Source organism: Pan troglodytes, chromosome Y (assembly GCF_028858775.2).
Source record: "Pan troglodytes isolate AG18354 chromosome Y, NHGRI_mPanTro3-v2.0_pri, whole genome shotgun sequence".
Lineage (NCBI taxonomy): Eukaryota > Metazoa > Chordata > Mammalia > Primates > Hominidae > Pan > Pan troglodytes.
Genome location: NC_072422.2, coordinates 15,055,349 through 15,075,543, shown reverse-complemented (window position 1 = coordinate 15,075,543; position 20,195 = coordinate 15,055,349). Strand labels below are relative to the sequence as shown.

At 37.5% G+C, this 20,195-nt stretch overlaps 1 pseudogene; it reads right to left on the bottom strand.

The window, feature by feature from the left end:
• The window catches only part of LOC736791 (RNA-binding motif protein, Y chromosome, family 1 member F/J-like), a 366,893-nt pseudogene that overhangs the window by 330,968 nt on the left and 15,730 nt on the right, over positions 1-20,195 (bottom strand).

The window sequence follows — 20,195 nt, the reverse complement described above, 5'->3', positions numbered from 1 at the left end:
TAACATAATAGTACTTCATTAAAAATGAGAAATCTAAGACAAGTGCTAAGCCAATTAGCATGGATGAAAAATATTAATAAAGTGGTAGTGCAGGGAGCTAATGAGAATATTTCATCCCCTCAAAGTTAAAATGGTACACACACTGCAGTCCAGCCATTCTTCTAATGTATTCATTAGAAACTCTCACACCTGTGTATTCGGAGGCATAGGGAAGGTTTTTCATTGTAGCATTTCAATAAACACATCGTGGAACATGAGAATTCAGTAGACTGAGAACTATGCCATCAATAATGGCAGCTCTCACCAAGAATGTTAACAAAAAATATGCGAAATAATACACACCTTATAATATTCACATAAATATTAAAAATTTACAAAGCACCAGTATTATTTACAAATAAATATTTTAATAAATTTAAAAAATACAAAGGTAATAACAAGTTCATGATAATGGTGCCTCTGGAAATGGAAGAAAGGAAACAAACCTGAGGGCATATATTCCAATTACAACCAGAGGTCATGTAAATAGAACAGGGAATGTATCAATAGCTGTTATTTTTAAGTGGGGTTAGTTGGTATTTTTTATATTATTTTGTATTTGTATATATTTTTTAAATTTTACTCAAAAACAAATTAATTTTATAATGAATAATATACCATTTACATTGGAATCATCTTGTGAACTAATTGCTTTAAAACTCCCCCGTCCCCATTGTCACTTCCAAGGAATTAAAAAAATTAAAAATTAGAATGTGGTATTTTTAAAAGAAAAATATTTTACAAGTATGAAATAAAATGTTACCAGCACATCACATTTTTTGACTGATTATCCATGTAAAATCATGTAGTAGGAGAAGAGAGAAGGACAGGCAGAATTTCACGTATTAGTACAGGAAATAATTGAATGTTTATTTCAGATACCTTCTTAAGACATACTAGTGGCCAAGAAACATAACAAAAGTGCTCAACATCACTGATCATCAGAGAAATCCAAATCAAACTCACAATAAGATACCAGTCAGAATGACTATTTTTATTAAAAAGCCAAAATAATAATCATAAGAACAATATATGCGGGCAAGGTTGCAGGGAAAAAGGAACTCATACACTGGTGGTGAGAATGTTCAGTCACAGTGGAAAGCAGTTTGGGGATTTCTAAAAGAACTAACAATAGAACTACCATTTCATCCAGCAATCCTATTACTATGTATATGCTCAATAGAAAATAAATCATTAAAGCTATCAAAAAGACACTTGAATTCTCATATTCATCACCATAGTGAAGACATGGAGTCAACCTAGGAGCTCATCCACGGTGGACGGGATGAAGAAAATGTAGTACATATGAACCCTGGAATTGTACACAGCTATAAGAAGAAAAAATCACGTCCTTTGAAGAAACATGGATGCAGCTGGAGGCCATTAACCTAAGCAAATTAATGAAGAAACGGAATATCAAATATAGAATATTCTCACATATGAATAAGAACTAAAACTTGGGTGCACACAGAAATAAAGATAAGAACATTAGACACTGGGGACTCCAAAGTGAGGACAGAGGGAGAGGGGCAGGGGCTGAAAATCTTCCTATTGGTTTCAAGGTTCCCTATCTGGGTGATGGGATCAATAGAAGACTAAACGTCAGCATCACACAATATACCTTTGTAACAAGCCTGCACATGTACTCTCTGAATTTATAATAAAAATGGAAATAAAAGTAAAATAAATTATTAAATGAAATAATATATTACATTATAGAATGGACCTTATTTCAGTGATACATAACTGAAACATGCTAATAAAATGGGATGGCTACCTTTGTGCAAATTAACTAGACTTTAGTGGCACTAATTAAGAGAGCAATAGCTGAGACAATCAAACGATAATAGACAAGTTATAATTGATGTCAAAATTCTACCTTATTATATTACCTTCGAAATCATATCCAAAGTTTCCTTCTAGTTTGAGAAACCTCTCTCTACATATATATAGAACAAAGATTGCTTTTGCAGATTAGCATGATTTTAATAGAGCAAATTTCGTCTTCAAATTTCATAAGCACCTTCCAATCCATAAGACACTGTTAGAAAAAACTGTCAATCAGGCTAGACACACATTTCAAAGAGCCTATGAGGTTGCAAATCACTTATGCCTCACTCTCGTGTTACCAAGATAATGCAAAGCACTTATATAGTGTTTCTTAGCTTGAAAGAGCCTAGGAACTTTAATTAATTAATCCTTAGACTACCCAGTGAGAGAGTGATAAGAAGCCCCTTGAAGAGATCATTTAACTATATAATTCACACTTGCTTAAATGTAATTCAGCATATGTGCCGTGTTCTGTTTCCCTGCTTTCTATTTCAATCTTCAGAGAAATAATATTTATGTGTGACTATATCATGCATAGGCATCTATTATGAATAAAATTATGTAGACTGCACTCTGACTGCCACTAAAAGCTAACAGATATATGTACGTCCAACACATAAAATACATCTGGTACATTCTGCTGTATTTTCTTTTCTTATTCATTTCATATCTCATTTTCGGGTATTTCAGAGTGGACTTCTCAGATTTGAATAGGCTGAAACTTTTTAAATGAGGAATATACAATTCTCTTGTTAATTTTTATAATTAGTTTTTTGGAAAGTGTATTAAAACTAAATGTTTATAATTATGCTGAATATAAAAGAATATCATATGTGAATGCTTCACCCAAATGAAAGACTATTTAACTATTCTATTTAGAATTCTCTCTAGTAGGATTTCCTTCTCTGTAGGTAGCTGGCTACAGGAGTCTACCAAAACAAATCTATTTCTGCAGTAAATACCAACACTGGCTTACTCAGGAAAGCACTCTTTCAGGCTGCAAACACAATACATCTTTTCCCTGAGCAGGATAAATTCTTATACAGTTTTACTGTTCAACTAAAATGTCAATTAAAGTTAATCATTTTCCTTTTTACTACAAAGAGAATCTCATTACTTTCTAATTACTTGCCCGAAATCTATTCTCTATAACTATTGAAAATTACATAGACATACACACATGCATACAAAAGAAACAGTACAACTGGACGACCAACCAATGTGTACACGTGCTCTGTTTTAGAAAAGTTTCTACTGTACTATTTACAGTAAGGTTATAGTTGTAATTCAATCAATGACCTATTTTAAATGAGTGCCTAGAACATCACTGGGGAAAGTGTGTACAATGCAAGAAACATTTCCCTATGCATACACTTTATTTGTAAATATGTTTATACTGTATAGTTAAAATGGTTAACTTTGTTGTCAAAGATTGATACTGGCTAAAGTTTTGTTTCTTAATATATTCTTCTTTAATTTTTTCCAGTATGTTTTGAAATGTCTTTCATATATTTACTCTAATTTCATCTGGGAACAGATAGCCAAAGATAAATGGAGAAAACCATTTTTTTTCCTATAAATTTATCATCTCCTGAGTGTCAAACTTGTCATGAAAGGAGAGATGCATCCGCTGCTCCTACTTTAGGACCAGGCTTTCCACCAATAGATTATAAATGTGAAAATGTCTGGCTACTTAAAGCCACTGTTCTGCAGAAAACACTATTACAGTCTGAGATTGAACCCTAAGAATTGGCCTTGGGAATTTTGAGACTCTGGTCAACTAATTTATAAGCTAATTTCTAAGGGTGTTCTCTGTTGCAAGAGTTATTGACTCTTTAGTCAAATACTCTATCATGGAAAAATCTAACCTAGTGGGCCGTTTCATCGTGAGATGGTAATAAATAATAATAAAAATATTCCTGGAATGCAGATAGCCAGAACTATAGGTCTTCAAGGAACAGTCCTCTCAGTAACAATGTGAAAGTTTGTCTGAATTTCCATTTCCACATTATGATAATTATGCCACATTATGTAGCAATTCTGTAAATTATTTCTGGTTTTGAAAAACTTTACTCTTGAATGTGGATTTATGTTTAAAAGATAATATTGTTTCATAGGACCATTTGCATATATAAATTATGCATCATTTTATGGGAGCTCATACATGGACATCTCATACAGAGCAAATGATGAGACAGATGTGTGAGATGCATTAGGGTGGTTGAAGAAGAAGCACTGTTTCCACTCTCTGGGTCTCTAATTTCCAATAAGACAAACTACAAAATAATTACAAATAAGAGTTTAAAGAAGAATGACTCAATTTCTTGCGTCTGATTGCTGTTTTGTATCCTATAAAAACTTTATGCTCTATCTAAGACTTGAAATGTTTTAAACATTAGATGTTGGTCTTTAGGACACCAAGTGGAAGCCAGGGGAGACATGCAGTTGCTGCCTGGGGGATCTTGTCTAACGGAAGAAGTCAGTAACAGGCAGCTGAATGGGCAGTGGGCCAGTGCCAGGTGTTTAGCTGAGACTTGTATAAGTTTTTCAGAAATTCCCAGAAGTATTTGACAGAAATGAAACTGGTTTACCAATGCTCTTTAAAAAAATCAGCTAAAGAACATCCTATAGTGTCCTGAAGAGAAAAATGAGCAAGGCACATAATTTGAGATAGCAAAAATACTAGGTGACTGCAGGAGCATAGAAAATCTCAGGCAGCTGTTTCACATGACTAGCAAAATACACTATTAAAATAGTTGCATAAACTAGGAGTTGGTAACACTGGGGAAAACCAAGATGTGGGCAAAGCTGGCTGGGAACAACTGGACTCAACATGGTGATGAATTTCAGCTAGGTTTCACCTTGGAGAAAATAGCAAAAAAGTCACTGCTACTACCATGCAGCAGAGCAACTGATCAAAGGCAGCAACTGCCTAACTATGGCTGGTTCACATGTGAAAAATAGACATCCCTTACTTACTTTTTATGTTATCTGAAGTAAAAACATTCCTTACTGATACAACGTTTCATTTTCTTCCTTATTCTCCACGATTTTTTTTCTTCTCACATTACTCATAGCTTGTAACTTATTTTGTCAAATATATGCAATGAGATAACACTGCAGTCTTACAGAAAGCACACTGCATGGGAAACAGACTCATATTGAAACGGGAAGAAGTCCCTAATCCCCTCTCCCGCGGGGCGTGCAATGAGGACAGGTTGTGGGGATTTGATCCCAGGCAGTGTCTAGGGGTGAATGTTTACAGCTCCTGAATCCCCAGAGGGCATGTGTTACATGGTCCATTCGTCGGTGGCTTGTGTTAGTCAGCTCCATCAGACATCCTGACTTACTGCAAAGACAGAAGGCTATCTGAATCCCGGGGTTTATGGCCTTGGTGTACCTGAAGAATTGGCTCACACGTGGGCTTGGAGAATAAGTGCAAGGTTTCATTAAGTAGAGGTTGTCAGCAGATAGATGGGGACCCAGAAGGGAGATGGAGCGGGAACGTAGTTTTCCCTTGGAATGGGACAGGTCAGCGCTCTCCTCCCACAGCTCCGCGAAACTCGGTGTTCTTCTGCGGTGGATGGCCTGCAGCCTCAGTCTCTGTGCTCTCCTTCCTCCGGTGTCTTCTCGAGGTCCAGTTGCTGTGACTTTTTCTGCTAATGGTCCCTCTAGACGTCCAGCTGCTAGGATCACTGCCTGCTAGGATCTGGGGGTTTCTTATATCACAGGATGGAGGTGTGGCAGGATGGAGGTGTGGCAGGCCAGGGTGGTCTTGGGAAATGCAACATGTGGGCAAGAAAACAGAAGTGCCGTCCTCACCTAGGTCAGTGAGCACAGGCCTGAGGGTGGAGCCCAAGCCAAGGAACACGCCCTGCTCTACCCAGCACTTCCCTGTCCCCCTTCCACATCAATATATTTTATTTAAATATCCAAAAATAGCACCCAAATCCTTTAGAGAAGACAACTGCAGAAAATGGCATTAGAAGAGCCAGTCTGGGATTATGGTCACTACATGGAAAACGGAAACACACGCAGTGTTTCCTGCAGGCCGTGGAATCACTGCTGAAACGTATCCCCTGCTGAGAAGGACAGGGAAACAAACTGGCTTCTCTCATGTTCTTGTTCTCTAATCTCTGCAGTGTCACCCCTTGACTGAACTGAAACAGGAAGTAATTTTTATGGGAGCCTAGGAACCATGCCTCACAGGGGCCAGGCCTCTCTATTACAGAACAGTGCCAGGAGAGGTGATTGACCTCTGTGGTATCTGTGGGCATATAAACCCAGGAGCACACACAAAGGAAGCTCAGAGAAAAATATACTATCAAAGGGTCAAGAGAGGAGCAGTCTGAGGAATGATTCATGCATGATATTTGTGAAAAGACCAAAAAGTAAAACGGAGCTTATGAGGTAGTAGACTAAGAAGAACATAGAGAAAAACAGGCAAAATCGTAAAGTCAAGGGTATTTACCTTTCCTTTTAGGATTTTTAAAATCCCTTCCAGAACGCTTTTCCCAATATCGTTTATTCATTGATTCATTCAAGAAATATTTATGGTCTAAGAATTGGGCAGATGGCATCATATGCACTGTTAGTACTTCTATCATTGACAGAAAGAATGTTTCTTTTCTCCCACAATGTTTTTCTCCTAAACATTCTTCTTGCAAATTCGTATTCTTACAGATCCTGTTCTTTGTTCCTGCCCTAAGAAGGTTCCCCACACCTGTCTTAACCCAGTTAAGAACTTCTTTCCTCTCCAACTAAGTTATTAAGTTTTACACGTTGTAACACTTGCACAGTACATTGCAATTATTGTTCTTCTCTTCATTCTCCAATTAAGCTATGAATGTTTTGAAGGAAAAGGCTATAAAGACAATGACTTGACATTTGTCAGTAATTATTTCACAAACGATTATTAGATATTTGTACATAATATTCTAACATATTTATCTTGATTTTTGGAAAACAATATAAGCCATTTTCTCTGCCCATTCCCCATAAACTGCTCAATTTTAAACAATGTCTATGCTCTTGGAGCAATTATACAAACTTTCAAAACACACCTGAAAGTGTTTTTGTTTTGCTTTGTTTTATTGTATTATTTTTTAGAGACAAATTCTTGCCTGGTGAAGTGCAGTGTGCCTTGACTGCTCACTGCAACCTTGAACTTCTGAGTAACTAGAAAAGATGCGTGTCATGATGCCCTGTTTAATTAATTAATTACTTTTGTAGAGTTAGGTCTTGCTAGGTTACCTGTGCAGGTCTCCAACTCTCAGCCTGAAGCAGTCCTCCCTTCTCAGCCTCTCAATTATTGGGATTCCAGGCATGACCCACTGGACTTCAAAGAGGAAATTTTAGATTTTAGAATATTGTAATATGTTATACTTAATTTTTTTTTTCAAGTTTGCTGTTGCAGTGGCACTTGAGAATAATTATTTCTTATGGTGAAAGTGTGATTTCTTGTATCTAGTCATCTACTTTTAAAATCTTTATTCTGTTTACTTAAACCCTAATAACTGGTAGTCAGCTCAGCTGAAAACGGATTCCATGGGTGTTTTGTGTTGAGGTTATTAAGACAAGTGTAGAGAGATATTAAAGGCAAAAGACATTTACTTTGTATATAAAACACTTATCTTTTTATTATGGCCATATATTTGAATAATTATAATAGGCATTTGATATGAGAAGGATTATGTATTGCTTAGTATATCTCAGGTGTTATCTAGGCAAATCTATATTTCTTGAGTCATATTATCCCATAGTAGAGTATTGTGAGCTAAGTACAGTTACCTTCCCACTTTACAGATACACTGAAAGTTATCTAGGCATTCACAGTTCATAGGAAGATTAAAACAAGCTGATAGAAATATCAGTTATACAACAGAGTAAGAACTCATTTTTTTCTTGCAAATAGTGAAACATTTGTTTGTTTTAAATAAAAGAGGTACTGGGGAGAATGAAAATGGTAATATTACACACCACTTAAGTTGCCTCCCTAGAGGCACAAATATACACTTGAGCACATGATTGGGATGTCATGTTGCCAGTATTGTTTAGATTTCTCTGCTTTGAAACATTTATGCTAAGGCTTCATCCTTGCAGATAGGGCATCATATATGGTATGGGTAGTTTTTAAAAATACCTTGAAATGCATATTTTAATAACCAATTTTCCAACTTTGTTTTAATCAGGGGTCGATGATATGTGGCACTCCTAGTAAGTAAATGAATGTTTGAAGTGCTGTGAGTTATTTTAGCAATTGCTCAGTTTACCATTTAAGTTATCAAAGATCTTTACTTGTGCAATATCATAAAAATGTGGGACATTAAAAATTAATAACAGAATTTATGTAACTAAAAGCTGCCATCTAATATGATATTTTTCAGTAAGATGACAGCAGCAATTATGCTGAAAAATAGTCATTCCCATAGTTTGAGCCATTATAGCAATTTCCACCTGGGAATTTCACAGTCAGATTCCAGTTCTGGACAACAGTGACTAACGTAACGGTTATTAATGAGAAGAGATTTTGAGACGTGTAGCCGTGTTTAGATGTCAGTGGCTTGAAGTGATGGATTTGGCATATTAGTAAGAAAGAGTGCTTTGGACTGGATAATAAGAAACATATTGAATTGTCTTTCTTGTCCTCTATAGCATGAAAAGTCAGTCAGAGATACAGAAACCATGGAACATTTCACAGCATGGCCTACATTTCACTTCACTTTTATCCTTTTAACCATGCACAAAGTTTATTAAATATGCAAAGTAGGAATGCTATAGGAAGAAAGAGCAGTCGTCAGAGGTCACAATCCACAGCAAGGTGACAGTGTCTTGTGGATCGCACCCTAAGTGCTAATTAGAGTGAGAATCTACTTTCAGGTTGCCAGCACGGAACAAGGAAAATGAAGCTATCAGCAGTTAACATTGTTGTATTAATTGAAATGAATGCTGACAGAGATTTTGTTGGCTTTACAACAAATTGAATATGGATAATGTAACCGCTTATCAAATTCCACGCATATAAAATTGTGGATTAATTAAAAAATCACACAACCCATATATTTTGGGTATCTCATATAAATTTCTATGTACATGTGCAAACTTGCAGTGTGCAAATATGTGTCTACATCTAAACATGTACAACTGCATTGACTAACAGTTAGAAAGTTAGAAATTATTCTCCCATTTTACCATTTCCTTTCCTTGAAGTTTGTCACAAATATAATTTTTCCATCTGTTCGAAGCCTACTCTCTGGAGGCGTGTAATGTATGGATACAGTAAAGCCATAAAATAATACAGGGTTTGTATCAGACAAAACAATAACACTCGTGTTATAAAAGATCCATTGTGAGAAGAAAGTTATACTTCACATTACTACAAATACAGAAGTATGCTTTCATCAAAAGCTGAAATCAGTCAATATAATTTGTTTTTAATGTTTTACTTAAAATAATTTTAAAAGGATTACTCAAGTAGAAAAACAGTATTGGTAATAAATAATGTTGAAGAATTCCCTTTAATTTGTTGATTAAACTGTAAGTAAAACACTAAAAAGTACTATGTAATGTAGTTTAATGAAGATTCTTTATGGTTTTCATAAAATAAATAGTCTCAATGGAATATTTTAAGATTGAGAAAGTTCCATATATCATTGTATTGTACTTTCACTTTATTATTTGCTTGCATGTCATAACTGATGGAAATAAAAATATTTATGTTTACACATATGCAAAAAGTGGATTTTTGTTTATGTTTTCTAGTGAGACAAAGTTACCAATAATTTCATCTGTATGGGAAAATTTTTACAAGCCCAAAGTTCTTAACTTTCTTTTCTTTTGACGTTTCATATTTCAGCCTAGGTATGAGATGGAATTGACTGTGATCATTCTTTGATTTCACTGTGATTACTGAGTTTCTGATACAGTGTTAGGAATGTATAGACTTTAAAGCTTGCTTTCTTCTTCTTCTTCTTCGTCTCCCTTTGGACCTGTATATGTGATTTCTGCAGTAATGTGCATCGTTATCTGACATACAGTTGCTGAAAGAGACAAGCATAAACATAATTCTTAGTTTCAGTGAATCTTTAGGAACAGACAAGTAAAAATGAAAGATAATTATGGTATGAATGTTAGTAAACTGTTTATCACAGAGGTACAATAAGGGTGAAAATAAATTTAAAAATACATGCCTCATCCAACACATGAGGTAGTAAAAATGAAAAATTTAATTTGACATAAAGAGCCATTTCAAAGTTATGGTTATTTCTGGTGAGAGCTAGTAGCTCAGAAAACATGAGGAAGTCCTGCAAAGCCACATGATGGATTTGCAGGTCAGGATGGGAAGCCTGGGTCTTGGGGAGGGTTCCAAGGTCCTGGTCAGGTTGAGGTCCTTCTGGGGCTCGGGGACGTCTCAGTGGGAGAGCTGGGAAGGGGAAATGCATGCTTCACCCCAGCTAGCAGGCCACCTCAGCCCACCTAGATGAAACTGTCCCTTGACTATCCTCTTTCTCCTTCTTGGACAGGCAGGTGGAGGAACTCAGCCATCCTGAGTACTGGTGGAAGGATGAAGTTTGCCTTTCATTGCAACATTTACTTCCACAATGAAGTGATCATTAAGGAGTACTGCATTGGAATTCTTAATAAGGAGTGCCTCCCCGCATGGTAGAGGGTGTGGTATGTGGGAAGCTAGGTCTGGCATGAGCCTTCCCAACTCCTCTCGCTCCAGGATAGAGGGTGACTGGCTCCACTGTGTCCAGTGGTTCTAGGGTCATGCAGGTGAAGGCCCCAGTTTCAGGCAGGACACACCTAACTGAGTTTCTTCAGCTGGTTGGCTGATGGTGACTGCCCAGGGTATGATGGGTTGCTGAGGTGGGGTGGTGGTGGGGCATCATGGGAAGGGACCTTGTTGGTCATTGCTTGGCGTTGGAGGAATTGGCTTTGAACCAGAACCTGACCTGTCATGACCACTTTGCCCAGTTCCCCAGATCATCAGCCAGGGCCCGTGGCTCAATCTCATGCAGCACTACCCAAGGGAGTTAGGCCCTCAGAGAGGGAACAGAGAGGAGGCTGGGGAGCAGCCCAGGGCTGGGGGATGAGAGGCCTGTGGGTCCTGGAGCTAGGACACACATAGCGAAGCCAAGGCTCAGGGAGGAGACTGTGGTAAGCAAACTCAGACCATGCATGGGCTGGGGGAGAAAGGCCCGTCAGGGAACTGTAGTACCCACATTTCAGGATTGGGGAACCCTAAGCCACTCAAGAGGCATAAGTAACTAAGATCAGTGGGTGAGAAGCCAGGCTCAAGGGATAGCTGCCTCACCATCCCTTGCTAGCTTCCTTCCCTGCCCTGAGGCCTGCTACCACCTGAGGCTCAGTTTGGACTCAACCAGGGTGCTCTCACCCTCCACACAGGTGCCCACCTGAGGCCCGTCTAGGTCTACATCCTCCCAGAATGGCTCTCCCAGGCCTGTCAAGTTCCATTTCCATGACTCCAGCCTCCCCAGATGTGCTTTCTCCCTTCTGCCATCCTCATTCACCCAGCCCCTGCCCACCCCTAGAAAAGACAGGCCACCACACAGGGAATCTGGAGGACCGCACGGGGCTCACAGGGCCGAAAATGTGAAGAGATGGCAAAATGGAAGGGGACCTTCTGTGTGTGTCCAGGCAGGCAATCTGGCTGGATATTAAGGCCCACCTCACTATTGGTGATGACACCCAGCGTTTCTTGGCCCTGAGCATGTGCACACAAACACACACATTGTCCATGGCATTGACATCAATACTACCTAACTGATCCTCAGATTCTATACAACCCCTATAAAAATATCAGTGACCCATTCTTCATAGAAAAACAATCTGAGAATCCTAAATTTGCTATGAAATGGCAGAAGATCCTGAAGACTCAGAGCAATCCAGTACAAAGTTCAAAGCTGGAGGCATCATAGTACCTAACTTCACAATATACTACAAAGTTTTATGTACCGAAATAGAACAGCACTGGCAGAAAAGCAGAGACATGAGCTAATGAAAAGCAACAGGGGACCAGAACTAAGTCACTGCATTTACAGCACATGACCTTTTCCCAAAAAAGCAAGAACGCCCAATGCAAAATCAAGTATCTTCTATAAACTAGGTTGGGGAAAACCTGAATATCCACATAAAGGATTTTACAAGTAGATTATTTCTCACCAAACTCCATTGTCAGACCTGCGATGATAAAAGTACCAGAAGAAATCACAAGGAGGAAGTTGCATGACATCCGTGTGGGCAATGAGGGTCTCAAAGTGACTGCAAGAGCACAGTAAACACCATCAAAAATAGAGAATGGAGTTATATCAAACTAAAGTGCTTCGGCACACCAAAGGAAACTAAACAGAGGGAAGGAACATCCTACAGGATGGGAGAAATTATTGGATTACCATACGTCCGTTAGTGGGTGAATATTTACAATACATAAGGAACTCCAACAACTCAATAGCATGAAAACAAATGGGCTAAGGATGTGAATACTCGTTTGTGAAACTAAGACAAACAATTTCCCAAAAGACACACTAAAAAGCACTCATCATCCCTAATCCATCAGAAAAATCAAACCACAATGAGATTTCATCTCACTTCAGTCAGAATGCTTATTATCCAAAAGACAAAAACAAAAACAAAAAACAAACAAACAAAAAAACAAAACTCATTTCTGCTAAGGATGCAGAGAAAAGGAAATCATTGCACACTTTTAATGAGAATGTAAATTAGTGCAGGCATTACAAGAAGTTTTATGGATTTTATTAAGTATAGAATCGCTGGGCGTGGTGGCTCACGCCTGTAATCCCAGCACTTTGGGAGGCCGAGGGGGGTGGATCACGAGGTCAGGAGGTAGAGACCATCCTGGCTAACACGGTGAAACCCCGTCTCTACTAAAAATACAAAAAATTAGCCGGGCGTGGTGACGGGCGCCTGTAGTCCCAGCTGCTCGGGAGGCTGAGGCAGGAGACAGGCATGAACCTGGGAGGCGGAGCTTGCAGTGCGCCAAGATCGCGCCACTGCACTCTAGCCGGGGCGACAGAGCGAGACTCCATCTCAAGAATAAAAATGAAAAAAGAGTCTCCAGAAATCTACAAGTAGAACCACCCACCATATGATCCAGCAAATCAGAATACCGGGGCACACACAGAGGTACACAAATCAGTATGCTGAAGCGGTGCGTGCACCCATGCAATTATTGCTGCACTCTTCACAGTTTCGCTATGGCCAAGATACGGAAGCAACTTGAGTGTCCCTCAATTGATGAGTGGATAAAAAAATAGGGCACATAAACACAATGGAAAAATGCGCTGCATTGTCAAAGAAGGAAATCCTGCCAGTTGTGACAATGTGTGTGAATCTGGTGAATGTGTGCATGCCATTTTGTTAAATGACATAAGCCAGTTATCAGAAAGGCAAATAGCCCACTACCTCGTTCCTATATGAAATCTAAAAGCAGATCTCACAGAAGTAGCGACTCCAATGGTTGGGGTGGTGTTTAGTGAAGAGGGTATACTGAGGAGATGTTGGATCAAGAACACATATTTCTAGTTAGAAAGGAGGAATTGGTTAAAAACCTTTTCTGCAGCATGCTGACTTTAACTAGGGATAACACATTCTTTCTCTAATAAATGTAAGATGGGGCATATCACGTTTTATCACCTCAAAATGACAAGTGTGTGAGGTCATGCATGTGTTGATTACTTTCCACTATTTAAACTAGGAACATTTAATTTCATTATGCTATGCACTTGAGAAACTCCGCTGGTACACTTTTGATTTAGGTTAAAAAAGAAAGTTTTCATTACCGTTATCCCCCTTCAGTCACAGAATGCTTCAAGTAGAATGTTCCAGATGTCTTAAACTTTAGTATCAACCACATGTAATTACATCCTTTCACCTGTACTATTCCTCTAAAAAATATGGTGATGCAGATAATTTTGTAGTCCTTCTAAAGACTTCTGAAACATTTTAAGCTTGTAAATTTTTAAAGAGAAAGAGCCTAATTAGAAAACTTGTGCAGCTTGCAAGGGAGATGTAATATATGCCTAATTTTGTTTCCATTTGTGTTCAAAGAAACAAAGAAAAATGTTCAACAAACAACACAATTTACTCTCCTATTGTATTTGCTTTTAAGCATGTATAGCTGAGCAATAACATCAGGCATTTTGCATTACATGTAACAATGTATTCTGAAAATTTTAATATAGATATTACATCTAAACAGATAGTTTTCAAATAGCATTAACAAGTACGAAATTACTTGAAAACCATTCCTTTTCCTTTGAATTCCTCAAAAACTTCACGGAGGAAGTTATTATCTACTTCTCTCCACAAAACCAACATGTTTCTTTCAGTAATACACAGGTAACAATGCAGAAATAACATTTCAATTTTCAATTTGCAAACAAGGTTTGGTATGCAATAACCATTATTTTGGATACTTGCTTTAATATCTGCTTCAGTCTCCTTTTTCAGGTTGACTTTCCCCACTATCTCCTATAGATGCCACTTAACTTGACCTACGATATGCTACATGAGGAGCAGGGTGCACCCTATCCAGAGAAGGTGTATTCCTTCAGTCTTTTCTGCCAAAGTGCTCATGACCACACGAATAAAAATCACTGCAACTCCTTGAGTAACTCTCCCGACTTCTGCCATATCTATCTCGAGTATTGTTATAATCGTGATAGCTGCTTCCACCATAAGACATCCCAGGTCCTTGTGCAGGTGGTGCACCATGAGAGGTCCCAGCAGAGTTGATAAAATAATATGTTGGGCTACATTTAAACATTTTTACTGCTATCACTAAAGCATGAACTAATTAAAGTACTATTTGGAAATATCTGCTTTCCTCTGCCTTTGTTGACAGGATAATAATTAAGCCTGCAATAGTAGAAGGTTTTATTTAAAATAAGTGTAAGAGTAGTATTTTGAAGCTTGACAAGTTTAATTCTAAGGTAAATGTTGAGTCACATTTTCTGAACATGAACTGAAGTTCTCACTTTCATCTCGTTCCCTATATTTTATACTGTTAAGAATACTCATTCTTGAAGCACGTTATATTTGTTCTTTATAATTTTCCTTAGAATTTCATGTAAATAATGATCTGATCTATTAAATGTAATTCTATAATTTACAAATCCATCCTGGACCATTACCATATCTCTGAAATGCATCTCTGTAAGAACTTCCACTTACTCATTGAGAAAGATCTCTACCACAGGCCTCAGAGTAGCCACCACGATCACTAAATTGAAAAAAAAATAATAAAAAAGTGTTCTTAATGGCAGAAAGAACAATTTAAGAAATCAATTTAATAAATCCAGATAACATTATAGTACTTATATCCTGTAGAGGAATGTTCATCCTGACTAGAATGACCATAATCACAGTATGCATAGCCTCTAGGTGGTGGAGCATAATCCCTAGCTTCTCGGGAACTTGGATGATGTCTGTGTGCATGAGTTTAAGCAACAAATTTTAAATTTTTAAATTCTAGTATCCAAAAATATATCTAAATAACAACTTAAACACAATTAAATTGCCAAACATCTAAATAGCTATTTCTCCAATAAAATAGGCAAATACCCAGAAAGCACATGGAACAGATACTCATAATCAGTGATTCAGAAAATGTATTTCAAATCCACAACGAGATACCATACTTCACACACACACACACACACACACACACACTGGAATGGCAGTAAAAGCAGGAAATACCAAGTGTTTGAGGGGATGTAGATAAACTGGAACCCTGATACAATACTTGTTGGAATGGAAAATGATGCAACTTCTATGGAGAAATGTGGTGGTTCCTCAAGAAAACAAACATAATTATCATAGAACCAAGCTATTCCACTTATATACATACCCAGAATCGAATAAGTATACTCAAACAAATATTGGTGCATAGAAACACTGTGGTGGAAACACCCCAAATAAAATAATGGGTTAACAGTTTGTGGAAGGAGTGAAGTGCTGCAATGTAAATGAACCTTCGAAACATCATGCAAAGGGAAAAGAGACAGATGCAAAAAGTCATGTAGTGTTTGAGCCCATTAACATTAAGTACCCACAACAGATAAATTCAGAGGTGGAACACTGACTGGTGTTTGCTAGCAGCTGAGGGAAGGGAGAAAATGGAAGGAACTGCTTAACTGGTAGTTGGAGTTTTAGCTTGGAATCATGAAAATGTTTTGGAACTCGATGGAGGTAGTTGTTGCATGACACAGAATGTATTAAACACCACTTAACTCTTTACCTTATAATATGTACTTTTGTTATGTGAATTTCATCAGCACAACAAAAAAAATCAACTATTTTATTTCATTTTTCCTTTAACTCTCCTTAATTGCATAACCATCATCTCTTGGTGACATATGGTCATTTATCCAGGAAGAGATTGTCACTCTGCATGGAGGACCTCCATAATTCTCTCTTCCACGTGATATGGGATATTTAACACTCACGTGATGGAACATTATGTAAAGAACACCAGATCTGAAACACTATTTTATCTTCTCTCAAACAACTTTTTAAAATTATTGCTTCTATGACTCCATTCTTTGTTTCCTAAATTACTAGCCAATCATGACACTGAGAATATTTCTTATGGCTTTGGATAATCCCATGGCTCCTGCAAGGCCAGTTCTTCTAATGAAGCTGAAGGCTAACACTAATTCTCAGGTAAAGTTCATTTGTAATGTTAATAACAGCTTAGTTATTATTTTCCTCTTCACATGAATGACTGATGACTACTAATGACAGAGGGAAAACATGTAAAACCATCAAACTTTTCACTGATTTTAAAGTTTACATAAATTGTCCTTTCTCAGCTGAAGAAGGTAAATTTTCCCATGTTGTTAAATTCATCTCACACACACAAATACTGCTACCTTTGAATGACTACATGCTAAATTTTTACATAAAAGTTCTCCTTTATCTCTAAGTGGCTGGCTCTATGTTGACTCTAAGTGGCTCTATCTCTAAGTGGCTGTCTAATGTTGACAAATTAAAATGTATTAGTGAAGATTTTCTAATGATGGCCAACATTTACTTTTATTTCAATAACCAGTAACGTTAAAGGGGTCATTACCACATTGTTGCTATTTCAAAATAGAGAAGGTTCTTCTTTAATATCCTCTTCACTAGCTATTCCTTAAATGTCAGCCTTTCACGTATGATATGTTCACTAGCGAATTTTCCAATGAAATATGTTGGCTTTTGTGTCCTGAAGTCAATAAATACCTAGCTTCACTGACAGTCTACATATGAAATGTAAAATTGAAAATGTCGGTTTTCAGTTTCCTCCATATTAGGATGGAGGACTAAGTAAGAATTTTAATTTGTTCTGCTTAAACTTCTTTGCTAAGAACTTTTATTTATTGTCTTGCTTTCTTCTGTTTAGTCTGCAATCTTAAAATTATCCTTCTGAAAAATACTGCTTCTATTAAATCCTACTGCTCACCTCGTGTTGCTTAGTTCTAAGTACTCTCCTCAAATAATTTCAAATTTTACACTAAGGATCTTCTGTTAATGTTTAAACCTCCCGGTACAATCTTAATTATTGATTTACATCCCCTTATATTTCACAACACCGTCCTTCTGCGATGCTCACTTAAGAATATTGAACTCCTTCATGTCTACCTTTCAAGCCTTGAATTTATTTTTAAATTATATTTAAGCCCAGTGACTCCTTTTCTGCTAAATGCTCTTGTAGTTCTTTTGAATCTTCATATAAGCAGGAAGAATGCCTTGCACATAAGCTTATTGAGGTCTCAGAAGCTGGATGGCCCAGCTCAGTGGCTGACACTGTGAGCCAGTGTAGAAGGCTGAGGCAGCTGGACTGCTCAAGCCCCAGGCTTTAATGTCAGTTTTGAAAATGTAGTGAGATCCTCTCTCCACAAAAAAATAGGAAAAAAATTTAGCTAGGTGTAGTGGTGCATGCCTGTAGTTGCAGCATCTCAGGAGGCTGAAACAGGAGAATTGCTTGAGCCCAGGAATTTGAGGCTGTAGTGAGCCATCATCTCACCAACGCACTCTGACCTGGTAAGAACAAGACTCCAACCCAACAAAGAAGCTGAACAAGCAATTTTCAGATTGGAACATCAGGGGACCATTACCACGGGACCTAGGAAATGGAAGAATTCATTAGATGAAGAAGCCTACCATCAAAGAATACTGCTAGGAGCTTTTAGAAAAATAAAGGGGAATCCTCTAGCAAACACAGGATTAAAAGAAACGTTGGCCTCACTCTAATCAATTCCTTGATCTGCAATGAGAAGCTGGAGTATTTCTTCACCATAAACCTGAAATGTACCTAGTGAGAGAGAAACTATACTCAAAGTGATCGATCACCAATTAAGCCAATGTGTATGTCACTTCTATTTTGTTTGATAAACTTAAAGTTAAGCATCCAGGTAAAATGGCTCATTTTTAGTCCTACAAAAACTATGGTCTTTCTATCAGGTAGCATTTACCTTGGCCTCCCATCCAACTATTGCTTCTTGCCACAGCAGAAGGAGCAGATTTTTAGGAGGAGGCCCTCCACTTCTTGAAGAGGGACCACTTTTAACTGGAGTGAGTCCCCTAGAATAACTCATGTTGAGATCAAGAGTGTATCCACCATCATCTGCATTTCAAACAAACTCTTTTTTTTCTTTTTCTTTTTTTTGAGGTGGGGTCTTGCTCTTTCACCCAGGCTGGGGTGCAGTGGCACGATCTTGGCTCACTGCAAGCTCAGCCTCCAGGTTCATGCCATTCTCCTGCCTCTGCCTCCTGAGTGGCTGGGACTACAGGTGCCCGCCACCACACCTGGCTATTTTTGTGCGTGTGTGTGTTTTTAGTACAGACAGGGTTTCACTGTGTTAGCCAGGATGGTCTCGATCTCCTGACCTCGTGATCTGCCCTCCTCGGCCTCCCAAAGTGCTGGGATTACAGGCGTGAGCCACTGCGCCCGGCCTCAAACAAACTCCTTAGTTAACTAACATCACTGTTTCTTAAATGGCTAAGTTTTAGTTTTTTATAAAGATTTTCTACATATTATAATCTTACAAATTCACATTTGTCTAAACTAATAAAATTAACATTTTTATATGAAATTAGTACAATTCAAGCAAGAAAACTCCATTTAGAAAATCTAGAAAGAAACTCAAGAATCATAATATTTTCTATGAGAGAGATGTGGGAAAAGTAGGGAGTGAACAGGGAGCAGATATTGATCAGTAAAATGTCTAAGTATACTATACATAAAAATATTAAAAGAAAAATGATAAATGACTTTATATCATTCTGTTATGAGGAAAAATTTTCAAAGCATATGATAAAGATAAACTAAATTCTATTCAAAGAAACTCAAATATTTACAATATCAAAAAGTGATACGTCAGGAAAATACCTTACCTCTAAAATTTGTTAACAGAATATAGAATTCTTACAATTCCCTTATAAAACACTGATTTTCAGATTAGACTGTTAAATTTTAATAATCTTTAAGAATTGCATATTACATAATATAAAAATATTTTTCATATATCTACAAAAAATATAGACATATGCCGATTGCCAGGTGGCGTTACAGGTTAGAATACACACATTCTCTTACATGACAGAATATTATTGAACCTCACCCTCAAGATCAACGGAGACAAAATAATCATGAAACTATGCATCTTAAAATGGAGCAAACACTGCAATTTCAGCTTCAAAAGAACATCTCCAGTTAATTACACATCTGGTTATTAAAACCCAAAAATAAATGATAGATTTTTGAAGGTTTGTTAATAGACAATACAAGTTAACTGATATATTTATTTATTTATTTATTTATTTATTTGTTATTGAGATGGACTCTTGCCCTATTACCCCAGGCTACAGTGCAATCGTGTGATCTCACCTCACTGCAGCTTCCACCTCCCAGATTCCAGTGATTCTCCTGCCTCAGCCAAGTAGCTGGGATTACAGGTGCAAGCTACCATGCCAGGCTAATTTTTTATACCTTTAGGAGAGACAGGGTTTCACCATGTTTGTCTGGAACTCCTGACCTTGTGGTCCCCCCATCCCATACTTCCCAAGTTCTGAGATAACAGGCATGAGCCATCTCACCCAGCCCATCCAATCATTTTGTTTTGTTTTGTTTTGTTTTCAAATATATGGTTAGTTTTTCTTTTTTACGTAAAAATCGACCCCTCATTTCTATGGTGTAAATCACTCATAAATATCATTTTCAGTGACTCATCCTTCAGCAAAGAAAGATACATATATATATCTGTGAAGCCGTGGTTATTAGACCTTTCCAGAGTCACTGA